General features: G+C 36.3%; 1 protein-coding gene and 1 non-coding gene across 8 annotated transcripts in view; one reads left to right on the top strand and one right to left on the bottom strand.

The window, feature by feature from the left end:
- Positions 1 to 18753, top strand: part of CTNNA3 (catenin alpha 3) — a 1348033-nt gene that overhangs the window by 1036081 nt on the left and 293199 nt on the right. The window lies entirely within an intron of this gene.
- Positions 3775 to 3881, bottom strand: LOC116667415. The gene has a single exon (XR_004324296.1). It is a non-coding gene; the product is annotated as a U6 spliceosomal RNA (small nuclear RNA).

Here is an 18753-nt window from a genome sequence, read left to right as displayed (position 1 = left end):
ATTCTAACTGCAAGGAATGGAGATACTGTCTAAAGTGCATTTCAATTTAGTTTTCTCCTCTGTAGTTCAGGAACTTCTCCTTGAGGATAGAAAGGGAAGAGAAAATGGTATCAGATTATGATTAGGACAACTGGGGATTAGTGAAAGCATCGCTCTAGAGATCTTTTCCCACACATGGTATTTGTTTATTTTTATTGAAGCATATTTGATTTACAATGTTGTATTAGTTTCAGTTGTACAACAAAGTGATTCTGTTATACATATATGTGTATACATGTATTCTTTTTTAGATTCTTTTCCATGATGTTATTATAAAATATTGAATAGAGTTCCCTATCCCACATATGACATTTTAATTTTTTTATTGAGGTACAATTAATTTACAGTATTATGTTAATTTCAAGTGTACAACATAATGATTCAAATTTTTATAGGTTATACTCCATTTATAGTTATTATAAAATATTGGCTATTTCTCTATATTATATAATGTATCTTGTAGCTTTTTTACTTTATATATAATTGTTTGTACCTCTTAATCGTCTACCCCTATCTCGTACCTCTCCTGTTCCCTCTTCCCACTGGTAACCATGGCTTTGTTCTCTCTATCTGTGAGTCTGCTTCTTTTTTGTTATATTCACTAGTTTTATTTTTTAGATTCCACATATAAGTGAAAACATACAGTATTTGGCTTTCTCTTTCTGACTTATTTAACTAAGCATAATACACTCCAGGTCCATACATGTTATTGAAAATTGGAAAAGTTTTAATTTTTAAAGTTAATTTTTATTACCTAGAATTAGAAAGATTTCTGCATAAAAATCTAACTTCTGGTCTGTCTTTTAAAAAAAAAAAGAAAGAAAAAGAACAGAACAGAATACTCGGCTACATTGAGCCCTATTCGACCACAGCATCATCACCCAGCAGTAGCTGGAGCTGGGTGGAGTGTCCCCTTGATGTGAAACACACATACTCCTGTGCTCGGTGCCCTCCCTGGGCCAGCTTCACTTGCTCATGTTGTCTGTACGCCCCTAGGAGAAATTACGTGTCAGCTATGATTAAACAGAAGTCCCCAAGCAATGTTTCCGGTCCCTGGTGGTGCCTGAGTACCCTGCAGAGACTGGCAACCCTGTGTGTGTATGTATGTATGTGTGTATTTATTTTTGCTTCAGTTCCTCTTTAAATCTGAAGTTGGGGCAGGGAGGATGAGAGTGTTTGCATGAGTCTCACACTCAAGAACCAAAGTAAGGACAAGAATCCAAGGGCCTCTCAATTCTAAAAATCACACATCATAGACAAGGGAATATTCAATGATTTATTATTTTGCTGACTACCTTTGCTTTCTTGTAGTGTTTAGAGGATGAAGGAGATTAATATGTATGACAGATATATGCCAGACTCTGATGGGGCTTTTTTGTTTTTTTTATTCATTCACATATAGATCTAATGCCTTTATCAATATTACGGCAGATTCTGGAGATAATAGATGTACCTACCCTCATGGACCAAGGCCTTAAAAAGAGACAATAAATAAGTAATCAATTGAATAAATCATTACTCATAGCAAGTGTTATAGAGGCTTTAGATAGGTTGGTCAGAGAAGGCCTCTCAGAATTGATGACATGTGAGCTGAGGCTTAAGAAAGAGCCAGACATTGGACTAGCTGAGACAAGAGCACTCCAGGCAGAGACTAACACATGTCAAGGCCTTGAGGCTAAAGAATTTTATCTTCCAATTTTAGAAAGTAACATCAATGTGATTGTAGCATACTTGAGGAAAAAGAAAATGATTTTGGTGGGATGGGCAGGCCATGGTGTAGAGTTGGGGGCTTATTCTAAGTTAATTGAGAACTGTCATTTAACCCTTCCCAAAGCCCTATGAAACAAGAGCAAATCTTAAGACTTAAAAATCAGACAGACCTGTCACTTACTAGCTTTTCAACCTTGAGCCTGGTTTTTATCTTCTCTGTGCTTCGGAGATAATGAGACCCACAGCAGAGACTTCATCAGAATTAAATGGAATACGCTGTGCAGTGCTTTATAACAGTGCCCAGCCGACAGACAGATTCTGTTATTTCAAATCGGACAGGCGGAAGGTACATTCCCTCTTTCCTCAACCAACTCTCTCTTTCACTTCCTTCATCTGGTAATGATAAACTTATATTCGTTTGTGTGATTTCATTTTAAAATCCATCATGGGAAAGGCCTGTCTCTGGGACTTCCAGGAAGTAACGTGTCTGAGCTCCTTCCTCACTTCTTCCCACCTGTAACATCATTTTTATCGCACATGCCAAGCAATTGTTGAACTTTGAAAGGATCTGCTGTCCACAGGCTCAGAGTCTGTGAGGTTTTAGCCCTTCAGTTCTTGCAACAGCCTTCATATTCACCACCACTGACGTACTTAGGCACACAGACACACACACCCGTATTTCTCAACTGGGATGGGAATCATGAAGCATCTAAAAATGCTGCTCAAAAATGTCTGAGAAAAGTTGGTACAGGCAAGGTAGGCATGTGTTACTCCAGGCCTAACTACATAGCAAGATGTAGAAAAATTTTAGGATTCAGAACCTTTGCCTTTTACTGAATGGGGCTGGAGGGAGCAAAAGGAGACTAATCATGCAAGCGAGTGAATCAGGAGAGTATATCATGGATGTTAAGCAGACATACAAGAGAATTAAGGAAAGAGAAAAATCCATTTGAATTAATTAGATGAAAAAATTATAATTACAACCATTATTAAAATGGCCTATCTATGGCTAATTATCATATACACAAAAGCTCTTAGCCATGCCTTTAATAGTGATATGTAGCAGCTTTGTTTAGTTGTAAGTTTTACATAATTACAACATTAAACTACATTCAGCTGTGCTTCAGTTTCTCTTGCTCAAGTAGCAAGTCATCTACCAAAAATTGAAATGTAGATAGAACATGGCTTTTTAAACTCTTCTTATGCATGTAAATAAGGTCTAGAGATTAGAAGAGGTTAAAAGTCAGGATCCCAAAATTCCTCATGAGGCTAACTATTGGGGAACAAAGAGAAAGAATGATTTTTCCTTGTTACTTCTCCAATTCCAAGATTTCCACGCATGTAGGGGCCACATAGAAACTTCTGTTTATTACAGTCTTCTTGAGCCTAATACTGCACCTCCTGGCATTACTGTGTGCATAATCCACAGCTCTGTGTCACTATTGCAGGTTGAAAACTGTCAGATGTGTAGTGCGATGCTGCTAGAGCTTTCAGGCCAAGGCTCTGTCACTGTATGAAGTGAGACAAAGCACTGTGCTATCGGGTATTCTTATTCTTGTGGCTTTTGGGACCACTGCTATGTGCTCTGCATGTGACTGGTTTTAGCCAAAACACCTGAGAGCTGCAGATGGTTTCATCCTCCAATTCCTACACTGACTGCTACATCCCAAAGTTGTGGAGTTTCTTGTTTTGTTTTGTTATTGAAGTATAGTCAGTTTACAATGTTGTGTTTGTTTCTGGTGTACAGCATAGTGATCCATTTATACATACACATATATATTCCTTTCCATATTCTTTTTCATGATAAGCTATTGCAAGGTATTGAATATAGTTCCCTGTGCTATACAGTAGGACCTTGTTGTCTATCTATTTTACATGGTAGGTAGTATCTGTAAATCCTGAACTCCCAGTTTATTTCTCCCTTGCTCCTCCCGCCGCTGCTTTCCCCTTTGGCAACCAAAAGTTTGTTCTCTATGTCTGTGAGTCTGTTTCTGTTTTGTAAATAAGTTCATATGTGTCATTTTCAAAAATACAGAACACTTCACGGATTTGCTTGTCATCCTTGCGCAGGGGCCATACTAATCTCCATATCATTCTAAGTTTAGTATATGTGCTGCTGCCGAAACGAGCATGAGTTTATTCTAAGTTCGCTGGGAACTCTCATTTAACCCTCCCGAAAGCCCTGTGAAACAGGAGCAAATCTTAGACATAAAAGTCAGGCAGACCTGTCCCTTACTAGCTGTCCAATTTTGAGCCTGGTTTTTATCTTCTCTGAGCTTCAGAGATAACGAGACCCACAAAGGCTTTAGAAGCTCAGCTGTTCAGCTTTGCCTTACACCTGGGCATGATTCAACTCATGCCACTTTTAGGTAGTGTGAGTTACCACAAAGGGAAACCGCTTAAAACCTAAAATGACAGTAAGAGCAACAGACTCTGATGTTTGCCATCCTTTTAACCAGGAAGAATTTTAATGTAGCTATTTATGCATTTGGATTTTCAGTTCCTACTTAGTCATCCGCTCTGTAAGTTCTGTAGAGCATTATCCTTCTCTGTGTATCTGTGCATAGAGTGCACAGATCTGCATAAGGTGGACATGCAATTACTTGATGCTAGTGATTCTGGGGTACACTGCCTGTATTATGGCAGGAAGTGGGACGTCATTGCATTTGGAACAATGATCTAAGTAAAAGTGAATCAATGCTATTTCCATAGAAAAAGTTAAATTAAACATAAACCAATATGACTGCCCAACTGGAATATGGGCTGGAAATTCAGGCATAAATGTTTACTTTGTGTGTTGCCTTCATCAGGCCATGGTGGGAGAGGCCATGATGAACACATAATAGAACAATTGAGAAACTGACTACTATAGCACAGATTTCCAAGGAAATCATGCCAAATTTTACATTCTATCACACGTACCCAGTTTTCTGGAAAAATTATTATGTATTATTGCCCTAAGGAAAGCAATTTAGAAAAATACTTTAGCATACAAAGAGGGGTGGTGGTAAGATTCTGAACTAAATTTAGAATTGGAAGACCTGGGTTCAATGTGTATGATATTGAGCAAACCAACCTCTGTAGTCCTCAGATTTTTTCTGTTCTGTTAAGTGGTTATGATACTTCTTCACCTAAATCACAAAATTATCATGAAGGTCACATGATACCCTGACTATGTAAATATTTTCTGGACAAGAACGTGGTAAACTCATGAAAGATACTATCAAAGCTTTAAAATCTGATGTCAGCAAGAGAAAAAAAATGAAAATGTTATTCTTTGTAAGAAAGTCTATATAGTCTATTGAGAGTATGTTAGATTTTTTTTTTGATCTCTAATTTTCCTGTCTATATAAGGTTGTTATCTAGCCCTGATGACAGAATCTTGAGCTTCAGAAACAAAAAGGTACACGTTATTATTATTATTAATACACGTTATTTATGTGTGTGTGTTATTGCCATGCTGACGCACTTAAGTATTTCAAACAGTGTGGCAAACTTTTGGGGAGAAGTCATGAAGATTTTCACATGAGAACAGAGAATAGTTCTAGGCCTCATTTTTTTTTTACCCAGAAATATTCATAAAGTTAGTCCTAAAAAATGCTAAAATTCTCTTTAAAATGCCTACATGAGCATATTTGTACAAAGTAGGTCTTTTGTGGTTCTGCTTAAGCAGACGTGAATGAGAGTTATTTTACTATTGGCAAGTGTAGTGATTTGTACAGAGACAGATTTTTCCTTAGGTTAATTGAGAGTATGGACCAAGTAGAAGAAATGTGAAGGGGCTGAAATAGAAAATTAAGCAATTTGGGGTTAACTTTTAGATAATTTGCTATTTCCCATGAGTAGAATAAGTAACAGTTATTAAGGAAGAGCATATGTTGACTTCAGATTAAGGAGAAGCCAAAAGCTTTTTGATGAATTTCAACCCACCCTAATTATTTTGTTTTAGAGGTTTGAAATAAATAATAAAGCACAAATTTTTATGGGAGTTAAAATATAAATACATTAGCCTTACGTGGGCTGGCCAAGAAATTATCTTCACTAACATAATTTGCTTTTAAAAAGACATGATGAAAATGGTTTAATACAGAATAAAAAAATAGTGATGATTTTAACTGTACACAGATCTATGTAATTATCACAAAAATGTGAGTGGTAGTATTTTATGCTATTGGAGGTCTAAATAAAGATTTTAAGAGTCACAGTTTCATAAGCTTAAACATTTTAGTAGATTTTTGTTTTGTGTTTTTAAATTGCTGTTTTTTAAACTATTAATGGCTAAATTATACTCTATTTGAGAAATAACTATATCTCGATCAATAGTCTTTGTAGTACTCATTTGGAATAATTGAGTCAATGCAGATATAACCATTTTCAAACCTTTAACAGGAGTGAATTCTCTTTTTAAAAGTTTCAATATCATTGTCCTTAATATACTGAATAATTTTCAAAATTTAGGTAAAGACTGAAATTGCAGGATAAAAAGAAAAATAAAACATGTGAAGTAAGATCAGATCAAATAACATGTATTTGTTTATAAACAATAACAAACCACCATCAAAGGCCTGGCCATTCTCTCTGGAACCATGTGAATATTTTCATAAAACATAATCTGTTGGATAAAGTACCTTAAGTTTTCATTTGCAAGAAAATACGGGGTTCCAACAAGATATAAAACATAAAAATCCTGCCACCTACAGTAAAAACAAAGGTATGATTTAGACATGTGCTTCAGTGAAAGCCCTGCTCAGATGGAACCTCAGTCCTGCAAGTTAAGGAAGTTGCTCGGTGAAGCAACCATCCTCTGTCCCAGGTGTTTCTCTGGTACTGATGTCCGCCACTGAGAACATTTAACCCAGCTGACAGTAACTGCTTAATGGAGTTGAGAAGCAGCCTGAATTTATTGCTGCATTTGACAGGGAAGTTCAGTCTCAGCTAGTAAACCTTATTTAGGAAACTAACATTATCCGTTTATGTATTTGCAAAGGATATGCTTCAGGCAGTATCACAGAATGGATTCTCAGGAAATAAACTAAAAATGAAACTCAGGGTTCCAAACCAATAAATTATAGTGCCTGTAATTTTTATGAACTGCATAATGTGTCACTGTTTGCAAACGGGAACCAACAGTAGACTTCACTTACTTTCATTCTAAATCAAATTAAAATATGGTTTTGTCAGTTTAAGAAAAAAATAGCTAATGGTAAAATAAAAAATCAAGATTTAAGATACCAAATATTATCTCTCTGAATAAAAGGAAGTCTGGAGATGATTGGTACTGCATATATGTTTTAAGATAAAGTTGTTACTGAGTCCAAACTCATTCTGCTCATCACACAACAGGCCAGTATGTTGGGAGACGAGGTATTGGAGCAAGGAATAATGACTTTATTCAGAAAGCCAACAGACTGAGAACATGGGGTGACTAGGATCCTAGAAAACTGTCTTATCCAAGTCAGAATTCAGGCTAATTTTATACTAAAAAGGAGAGGGGGTGTGGTTGGTTGTTGCAAATTTCTTGGTGTCAGAATCCTTTGTTCTTGCAGCTGTCGAGGTAGGTCAGGTCATGGTGTCCCTCTAAACCTCCAACAAGGCAAATGTTATTCTCTGTTATGCAACTTTTTATGTCTATATGAATGGAAAAGTAAGCCCCTTAAAAGGTCAGAGCCTTAAGAATGTGCTGTCCTGTATATGTCAGGCTATGGGCAATATTCTTTTAGGAAAGATGCAGAACTAGTATGACTAAGGGCAGGAAACAGAGCACAGGGTTAGAGGAAAGGAACAGATCAGATTTGTTCTTCCCTATTACAAAGTTACAGTATACTATAAAAGCATTTGTAAAACCATGACTAAAAATTTACTTGTGTTTATTTGTGAAATAAACCTGACTTTTTAAGCTCCAGTATGCCTCCATTTAAAAGTTTAACTTCTCTTAAACAAGTAATATGTGAGATTTTTGAGACAGTGTACTGATAAAGAAAACTAATTTTGTTACCGACCCAGGTTCTTGGCCTCCTTAATCAATAGACGAGAAATTCAGGCAAGGTTTTATTGGGACTCGGGCTGCAGCATGAGGGAGTGAAAACAAGCAACAGGTTCCCTTGCTTACTCCCTGATGCCAGTGAGTTAGTTCCTTAATTGGAGTGAGGGTAGGGGTGGGTCCAAGGGCGGGGCCAGGGGTGGCTTAGGCGGTCAGCCCACCCCATTGGTGGTGCTGTGCCCAGGGGTCATGCGCAGTACCCTGCTTTTGCGCCAAGACCTCGGAAGCGGCAGTTTGGCTTTTGGTCTTTTTGTATTTTATTGCTCATAACTCGCCCCAATTGGGCATGCACAGTTATTTTTTGTCGTTTATAGTTTTTTTGAATCCTGTTGTTCAGGTCCGGTGCAAGCATTGCAGCCCAGGGGCCCGGGGCTCGGCACTGGGGGCTCGGGGCCCAGGTCCCAGTCAGTCTCAGTTTTAGCTTTAAAAGTTTTTTTGTTTTTTGTTTGTTATTTTTTGTTTCCTTTCATTACCAAAGGCAAGTTTGTCTGCCTGCGGCACCATAAGGCCAAACAAACTGAAACATCGAAGTTTGGAGCAGAGAAAGGTGTGTTGCAGGGCCGAGCAAGGAGGACGGGGTGGCTCATGCCCAAGAAAACTCCAAACTCCCCAAAAGCATACTTAAAGGCCAGGTAAGGGACGGGGGTCTCAGGGTACGTGATCAGCTCATGCACAATTCTCTCACTGGTTGATGTTGAAATAACAGGCTGGTCAACATTATCAGACCCTAGGTGCCAGAAGGTCTAGGGGCCAGGTGCTATCTATCATCAAGTAGTTAATTTCTTCCATTTGGTGGTGGTTTTTTAGCATCTGAAAAACTCAGGAAATATACATGAGATACTATTATCTGGGTATTTCAGAGAGGAGCTACAGCAGAGGGCGTGGGATAGGGGTCTGACCCTGGAAGGCCTCACTGGGTCCTGCTTGGTTATACTTTAATTTTACAGCATAAAAGAGTGAGCACTTCAATGTGTGCTCCTTTATAAGCATGTAAAAGTCACATGTGAAATACTAATTGGGTATTTTACGTGCACAAAGAAGGTATCATGTTTAACAGAAACTATTCTTGCTTTCTGTTATTCCCTATACTGGTTATATAACCTCAGATCTCTGTTTCTTCATGCATAAACTGGGAATCATAGTAGTATTTACTTAAACAGCACTTACATGCTCAGTTAAGTGTTCCTAGAAATACTATTTTATAATTTGGGGTCTTGAAATAGATAAGATTTACTTTAATTAGCGGTTTGTTTCAGCCCTGGATTTTAAGCTCAATGCTTATATCCCTTCAGTGCAAAGTCCCTTGAGTACAGTTTCAAGAAGTCCAATTGTCCTTTTTATTAATAAGGGCTTATCAAATGTACTTTTGTATATAGAGTTTTCAAACATATGGGTGACCAGTCTCTTCAAACTCCACTATAATCTTTGAACCAAATATTACTGTGAAGCAAGAGTAGATGAGTATACATTTTTTTTTTTTTGCAGCAGTGTAAATACTTGACAGTCTTTCAGGTGAGATGATTTTACAGCAGCATCTTTCAATTTTATCCTTGTATATGCTGGTATGAAATCATGACATTTTGCCCTTTAAATCTTGTTTTATTATTAAATGGCATTTGTATGAGGCAGTATGGCTCAGTAGAAAAACAATAGATGAGGTGCAACTATAAATTCTAATTCTGGCACCACCTCTGATTCACTAAGCGTTTCTGTGCTATAGTCTGAGGTACATTACTTAGAAACACCAAGGCGTAACTTAAGTTGGTATTTGCCTTTCTATGTTGGCAGCAATCAGAAGATACTATAAAGTTGTAGGAGTTAAAAAAAAAAAAAAGAATAGGGAGGGACCTTATTAAATATCTAGTTAAACTACCTCTGTTTTTGATAAGGAGGTGAGGAGGCTGAAATTCAGGGAGGTTACATCATTTGCTGAAGGTCAAACCACACACAAAACAAAATCCGAGTGGCTGATAGCCAATGTTGTGGTCTGTCCACTATATGTGATAGTAGGTGGAAGCTGGTTAAAAAAAAAAAAAAATCAGTTAAGTATCTGGACACTGTATAAATGGATTGCTTAAAATCTGGAGTTTTTCTAACCCTCTAGATATTTTTATTTGGAATTTGGGATCGTGTGATAATCTGAGCACTGTAATGATTGCCAAGTGACAAATTGGCAAAAATACATTAGGTGGGTCAGAATAGGAAGAATCACCGTGTGACTTTGAATACTATCAACTCAGCATTTTCACTGAAACTTGGGATCTATAGCTCAGAAGACTCAGCTGCAAGAGACTGATAAATAAGGCAGAATGGAGGGTATAGGAGAGAGAATTCACCTTTATTATTGAAAATTTATTATGTTCCTCACTGTAGCAAGTGGTTTATATGAACTGTCCCTTTTAAAGCGGTAGACAAGTCTGTCTGAATCTGTGGTATCAGTGTCAGAGTCGTCACTGACTGTTCTATAACCTCACAGGAATCTTTTAACCTACCTGGACCTTGGGTTCCTTATTTGTAAAACAGGCTGTACCTAAACCGACTATTTCATGAACTGAAAGACTTCAGCTATGAGAGCTGTAGAAAAATATAAGGCACCATCAGAATTTAAAGTCATGTAAGATTTATTTTCTTTCAATTGATGCTTTGTGAGAGTTATATTTTGCTTAAGGGAATTTTTAATTTAACGTTCATCGATTCCATGTAGGATGGTGGGAGGAACACATCATAGGATTAAAGGTTTATTAAGGATAATTAGCCAGATGTGTAGTATACTCAGGAAAACAAGGTTGATTCTATTTGCTTCCTCTTGCTTTTCTTTTTTTCCTGTCTTATGTTGAATCCATTATCAGCACTGTTGTGTACAAATTCTTCTATAGAAATCTGCAAAAGTATTTGGAAATTGATAGTGTATGCAATAAAATAGATAAGACCAATGAAACTTAAATACCTAAGAGCATAATATTTGCCGTTCTAAATTGGAAATGTTATTTCCATGTTGTGTTTCAGTCAGGATGCTTGGATACAAGCAGGAAACTATTTTAGTTATCTTAAACCAGGGCTTAGATACCAGGTGGGAAGTGAGGGTCAGGCTGCCAGAACAGGCAGGGACCAAGGAAGGCAGAAGGAGGAGAAGTGAGAACCACACAAAATTTAAACAACTTAATTTTTTCTTGTTTTTTCTATTGAAAAGTATGTAACGTATCTCACATACTAGAGTAAATATAACATATGTAGTACTTAAATAATACTAATAGTAATTCAAGTAAATACCTATGTACTTAACCCATATGGTAAGACCTTTTCCCTCTCTTTAGCATTAACTACCATCCTAAATTTTATATTGATCATTTTCTTACCTGTTTTTATAATTGTACACACTTAAAGTAACATAATAATATAATACTTAGATATGGGAGTATGTGAGGATATACCAGTATTTATTGTACACACTTAAAGTAACATAAAATATAATACTTAGATATGGGAATATGTGAGGATATACCAGTATTATTTACTTTTTTGCAACTTACTTTTTTTCACATTTTTTTTTCAAAACACTAATGTATTCATTAATCCATTATGTAAATATGTCAGAATGTATTTATTCTACTGAAAGGAGCATATGGACTATTAGGACTTTTTTTTATTTCTTTGTCGCTCTCTTTTTCTCTTATGTGTAAAGCTATTATGAACATTTTAATTCTGGTGTGTCTAGTGCAGAAGTCTCCTAGGGGTCATATTTAAGAACTAACGACTAGGGCATAGGTTGTATGATTGTTCAGATTTAAGAGGAAATATCAAATTGTTTTCCAAAAGATTTTTTCGTTTTAGGCTCCAATGAGCAGTGAAGGCAGAATTCAGGTATTTGACAATTCTCTGTAAATTCAGATTTTGAATTTTTGCCTGTCTATAAAAGTGAACTGTCTGATAATATGCTTCCAATTTGCATTCCCTGGTTTCCTATGCAATTAAGCAATTTTTAAAACATGCTTGTCGGTAAGTCCTTTTTCTTCAATGAAATAACCTGTTTGACATGGAACCATTTTCCTGCTGGATTGTTTTATTGGTTTTATGTGTTTTATCTTTTCCCAGTTTGGATTTGCCTTTTCATTATCTTTATGATGTTATTGATGAAGATTAGTTTAAGGTTTGCCATTTTATATCTTCTTAACTGTGAGCTTAAAAATACCCTTTTATATTTGCCTTCAAAAATTTCAAGCTTTGCCTTTCTCATTTAAGATTTTACTAAATTTGAATTTTTTGTATATCGTGAGAGAAGGATTTTTATGTTTGTTTACTCCATAATCAGTTGCACAAGAACTTTTTATTAAAATGCTTTTCCTGCCTTATCAGTGTACAGAGCCACATCTGCCATATATTAAGTTTGCCTAAATGTGCAGTCTGTGCGTGGATCTTTGTTTTGTACTAGTAGTCTACATACCCATTTCTATTATTTTACTTTGCATCTTAATTATTCTAAATTTAAAATACCTTGATAACTGGCAGGTAAAATTTCCACACCTATGCTTTTTGTTTTTCCAAAGCATTGTTTATTTTCACCTTTGGTATTCCACTTTATTATAGTTGGTTTATTTCTTTTCTAATTTTTATGCTTTTATTTTTCTTCATAGTAATGTACAGGCAATGATAAAGAGAAGTAGTGTCAGTACATAGTCTTACTGTTTTTATCTTATTTCAGAATTATGCTTGTAACATTTCACATTTGAATATGATATGTGCTGTAGATCTCTGTGGATGTGCTATATGAAACTAAAGATATTTCATTTTGCACTTAGTTTGGTAAGAGATTGTGTCATGAATTACTATTGAGCTCTGTATCTGCTGAGAAGGTTATATATCATTTCTCTTTTCATCTATTAATGTGGTAAATTAGAAAATTAATGAATGTTCTAATGTTAAAATAGTCTTGTAACAATCTTCTTGAAATGGTTCTAACTTGGGCATGGTATATATCATTCCTATGTAATGATGGATTTTCATTTTCTAATATTTTATTAGGATTTTAGTATGTATGTACATGAGTGACAGCTGGCCTAGAATTTTTAAAAACCTTTTTATTTCAAAAAGCTGCTACTGTAGCTTGATAGTAAGTCTTGAAGTCAGGTGATGTCAACCTCTGACTTTATTCTCCTTCAATATGGTCTTGAATCTTCTGGGTCCTTTGCCTTTCCATGTTAAGTAGAATCAGTTGCCCCCTATCCAAAATAATGTGCTAGGATTTGGATAGGGGTTGTGTTATATCTGTAGATCAAGTTGATAAGAACTTGACATTTTGCCCATATGGAGTCTTCTTATCCTCATACATAGATTATCTTTCCACTCATTTGGATATTCTTTCATTTCTTTCATCAAGAGTTTAGCAGTTTCCCTCATATAGAACTTGCACATAATTGGTAGATTTATACTTAAGTATTTCTTTTCAGGGATGTTAATGTAAATGGTATTCTGTTTTTAACTTTAAATTCTGACTGTTCATTGCTAGTATAGAAGAAACCAATTGACTTTTATACTAAACTTTGCTGTGATCACTTTTTATTTTCAGGAGTTTTTTGATTCTTTGTTATTTTCTACAATAATATACATACCATCTGTAAACAAAAATAGTTTTGTTTTTTCCTTTGCAGTCCATATGCTTTTTAATCTCCTTCTCTTGTCTTATTTGTAACCCAGGACTTCCAGTATGATGTTGAATAAGACTAGTGAGAGCAGGCATCCTTGATGTGTTCCTTATCTTAATGAGAAAGCATCTAGTTTCTCACCATTAAGTTTGATATCAGCTATAGGTTTTTTAGATGTTCTTTATCAATTTGAGGAAGCCCTTCTATTCTTAGTTGGCTGAGAGTTTTTATAATGAATGGGTATAGGATTTTGTCCAATGTTTTTTCTGCATCTATTAATATGGTCACATGATTCTTTTCTTTCAGTCTATTGACATGATGGATTACATTAGTTGATTTTTGAATGTTGAAACAGTCTTCTACACCAGGAATAAATCTCAACTGGTTGCAATGTGTAATTATTTTTACACATTGTTGGATTTGATTTGCTGATATTCTGTTGAGAATATTTGTATATATGTTCACGGGAGATACTGATTTGTGGTTCTTGCAAAGGCTTTGCTTGATTTTGGCAATGGGGTAATGCTGACCTCATAGAATGAGCTACAAAGTGTTCCTTCTGCTTCTATCTTCTTTTAAAATATACACCTTACTTTATTAGTTTCAAAAAGCGCTGGTCAGGTATTTTGTAAAATGATCCTCAATTTGGGTTTGTATAAATTACTTATGATTAGATTGGCGCTATGGATTCTGGGGAAGAATACCATATAGATGAAGTATGCTTATTACCACCTAATTTAGGAGGTCTTTGTTATCAACATGACTTATAACTGGTGATGTTAACCTCAGTCACTTGGATAGTTTTCCATCATGTTTTTCCACAATAAACTTACTACTTTTCCCTCTCCATGCTCTATTCATTAGGAGTTACCAAATCCAGCGCACACACTCAAGGGAATGGGAGTAAAAGTATACCTCTTGGAGGCTGAAGCCTGATTTGCATCAGGCTATGTAATAAATATTTGGTGAGGTGTATTTTGAGGCCATGCACTTATCCTGTTTTCTCGTAATGTTTGCCCTCTAACTTTAGCATTCATCTGTAGCAATTATTATTATATTCTGATTATGATATTTGTATTTTCCTCATTCCTCATTTTATTATATTATTTCTGGATATATATTATTTTTATTTTCTTGTTTTTAATTGTTCAGCATTCTTGAGTGGAAATTACTCTGGGCCTCTTAGTAAACATGGCAGGAAATTGGATGAGAACCACAGTGTTTGTACCACATAAGCTTGTGACTTTTCTTATGCCAAGTGGTTGTTTTTAAACATCTTTGATTTCACCTTTTCCCAAAATGTATCAGCAGGAAATGGTGAAAGATTGCAAGAGAGCAAGGCACACTGATTCTTGGGGGGTTTGTGAGAGTAAAGTCAGATTTTTAGAGCTCTGCCCTCACTGAGTATCGGTTGTTATCTCTGAGCTTTCTGTCCCTGTGTGAGCTGTCATAATGCGGCTCTCTACTCTAGCGGTTGACATTGAGATAATGGTGCTTTAAGAGAATTGTTTTTCACTGGGTGAAACAGTAAGGAACCAAATAACACTAGTCCCAAGTAATGCTCTCAGATTACGTCCCACACTCTTCTTATGCTTCATAAGATTATTTTGCATTTTAAGAGGCTTTTTAGCAATGCCTATTTTATAAATAAGAACCCTTATCATTTTCTTCATATATTTCATTAACCTTAGCTCATGAAGTTATAGAGCCTTAGTTTTTCACTATTTTTGACTCTCATGTTAAAAATTGCAAACATATCAAAATAATGTCATTTATTATCTAAATGCCTGCTTTTAACTCCCATGTTGGATGTCTGCCATATATTCCTCACTGGCTGACGTTCTGTTACCCAAATATTTTCTTGCTCTTGAATTGCTTCTACTATTTTCTGGCTTAATTCTTGATATAGATTATTTTTTCAAGTGCTTTAAATGTGTGATCTCCATTTAGAGTTCAAAGGGGAACTACCATTCTGGGCCTCTAATCCCAACCCTATGTCCAGTCTATTCAAGTTAACTACACAATGTCAGATTCTTGGATTTTTTTTTTTTATTTGTTTTAATGGAGTACTGGGGATTGACGGACCTTGAGCATGCTAAGTACATGCTCTACCCACCAAATGCCAGATACTTGGTATCCCTCCTTTCCTTGCTGCTAGTCACAGCCATGCCACCCATTTCTGAGTAATAAGACATAAAGGTAACCTCCTAAGAATTTTCTCCTCCCAGATAATGACAGGGAGATACTGAGACCTCTATTTCCTTCCTCCTTCCTTTCTGTGTTGGGTTACATGAGGCTTGGCTGCGGCAGCCACTGCAGCCATGCACAGTGAGCCTGAGGGTAAAAGATGACACTCTGGAGGCTGCAGAGTAAGCACAGGAGAGCTTGGATCCTTCTGATACTGTTGAGCTGCCAAATGCAGTGATCGCCCAACTCTGCAGTGATCCTGTGGGACAATAAGAAACCGCTCTTTCTAAAGTCGTTTTTATCTGGGTAAATTTTTCTAGCAGCTAAAAATCATCCTAACTAGGAGGCTGAGCATATGTGAGACACTTGATGACTATGGAGTGGAAGACATGGGGAGGAGATACTGCAGGGAAATGGAATGCTTCTCTAAGTAGAGGGGACAGAGATGCGGTAATTTTGATACAGATATAAAATTTGCCTCAATGTATAAAATCTCTTCTTTAAAATATATGATTAATCGTATTCTGAGCCTGCTTTTTGGAATGTTTCTTTCCAAGTTTATGCTTCCAGCTTTTTCCCAGAAATTATTTTAAATTATTTGGTTTTCTGTTTAAAGGATGACTCTAAAAGAAATGATTCTATTTACCTCCCTAATGTATATATAGGACTGGATTCTCTCCATCCTCACATCTACAGCCATACTTTTTCTTGTGTAAGTTGATACATAAATCACAGAATCTGTCTGCTCACACATTATATTTCATTAATGTTTTCAGTTCACTGAAATGATATAACACTGTGAGTCTTATTCCCAAAGAACAAATTTGGGAGTGTCAGTTTTGAAAAGAAAGTAGACAAGAGAAAGAAGAGACAGTCATTAGTATTTCTGGCTTGGATTTTCAGCAGAGCCAGAAAGCCATGCATGCTTCTTTCTCTGCTTTCAGTTTTGCACATCCACTTTTTTGATACTGCTCCGAGTCGTTCCACTTTTCTCTTTGTTATTTGTCTTTGCTAATCAAGCTTCAAACCCTCTTGGATTGTTACTTTTTAAAGCTGGGGGAAAAGCATGATACTTAACCAACATTTTCTAAAATGTCACAACATTTAGGGAGGTAGGATCTTCTTGAAATCCAGACAGATAATCCTCCCTTGGATTATAAGCATTATACAACTCCCTCTAGTTTCCAAATCAATCAAAAGGCATGATCGGTTGTTTTCTTTTTTTAATTCCAACTTTAGCGATTTTAAAAACACATTTAGGGATAAACAGAAAATATGATGACCGTTTTTAAAGAGACCCTGCTGTGTGAATCTAGTACTAGGAAGAGGAAGCAGAATTTCATGCTTTTGTTTAGAAGACTTCATAGTCATTTAACAGGGCGATGAATCAGAATATGAAATTCCTTTATGGTTATAATCAATCTGAGTAACAGCTGAGAAAGTATAATGGAAATCATACAGTTTTACTTTTATTCTATAAAAGTCATGAACTATCCTGACAGGGCAATTTCATCTACTTGCCTCTTCCTATAAATCTTTTAACGTCTCTTTTAATAAAGGGCTAATTTCCCTACACATAACCCAAAAGTGCTCAATGAATTTGGAACTTACCTCTGTTTTTTTCTATTTTAGTTGAAGTACAAAACAAAACAATTTTTAAAAATCAGTGTTGCTTATGATAATCGTTCAACATAGATGTTCCTTACTTATTACCTACCCCAAGTTTAAAAATGAATTCCCCGCGTTCGAAGGATTTTGAAAAAATAATCCAATACTACAGAATGTTATTGCCACCTCTAAAATGTTTTCTACTAAAGCACGTGACAGTGAGAGATAAGATTTATAAGAATGTACCATGTTCCATATTTCTACTTCCTCAAGTGACTGGGACTTTTGGCTGACGGAACTTGGGACCATTATCTAGTTCTTTGTGTTCAGAGATGATGTACTGACAGGTTATTTCCTGTGCGATAACTGCGATAGGTATGACCTGCTCCCCTTGCCAGGAAAGAGCCTGTTTTGTAGTGGACAGTAGCAGTCACTGAGGGAAGAGCTTGACATCTGTGGCCTTGTAGCCCTTTGGGCTAGCTGAGCCTGTTTTTGATTCCTTCTGGCTGCTGTGGTGTCCTGACTTCTGTCTTATCTTGGTGACTTTTGCTGATGTTGCCTTGTTGCAGACGGTCTCTGCAGGCATTCCCTCTGTCCCAGCCCCCTTGAACATGCCGTCACCTCCCATGCTGTACCATCACAGCCTTTCACTTCTGGTGCCATTTTCCCCATCCTCTTATCTGTGAAAGGTAGTAAGCCAGATTCCAATACAGATAGAATCAAATGCAGAGAGACTCTGTGTCACTCAGCTCTCCTTGCTGGAGGGTTCTCCTACCATTGCTTATAAAGAGATTACTCAGCCAATGATTATGCATTTTTAACCTTTTTTTAAACTGCTTGAGTAGGACATTACTCTTACAATGCATTAGTTAAATGTACTATCATTAATGAATGCTGAAAAAAAGAGAAAGAAGTCTTAGGTTGATCAACCTCTATCATAATTTAATAGTAAAAACAATAGTATCAAAAAAACACTTCCATCTTACATTTGAATAATTATTTTGATTTCTGTACCTTTTTCACAGACAGTACAGCTATTCCTGCAGTATGTACAGCTAATCACCTAAAGAATGAAGCTCCTTCTGTCTCAAGTCTCTGAAATGCTATCAGTAGAAATACATTTAGTTCTGACTACCAAGTTCCTTTTTGAAACTATAGGAAAATTAACATGACACCAAGCATGTGTATCTTAATGTACATTTTTAACTTTGTGTCCTCCTGATTCTCCAAGTCTCTCTCAGCTTAATCTCTGTCACATTGGCTAACTCCACTTCTATATATTTTCCCCCAAATGAATATCTTCAGAGTTCTGTGATTTGGCCTACTGCCACAGCTCCAAATGTCATCTCTATGCAACTGCTTGTCACATCATTCTCTCTCTGTTTCTCTGTCATTCTCTGCTTCCCTCCCTCCCTCTCTGCTACCTCAGTCTCCTTTCTGACTGGTAGATATCTGGACTTGAAGGTCACCCCCAACTCAACATGAATAGACTATTCTCTTTCTGAGGACTCTTTTCCTCCTAGCTTTTTA

The sequence above is a fragment of the Camelus ferus genome, chromosome 11 (assembly GCF_009834535.1).
Source record: "Camelus ferus isolate YT-003-E chromosome 11, BCGSAC_Cfer_1.0, whole genome shotgun sequence".
Lineage (NCBI taxonomy): Eukaryota > Metazoa > Chordata > Mammalia > Artiodactyla > Camelidae > Camelus > Camelus ferus.
This window is presented reverse-complemented; position numbering and strand designations above follow the sequence as displayed.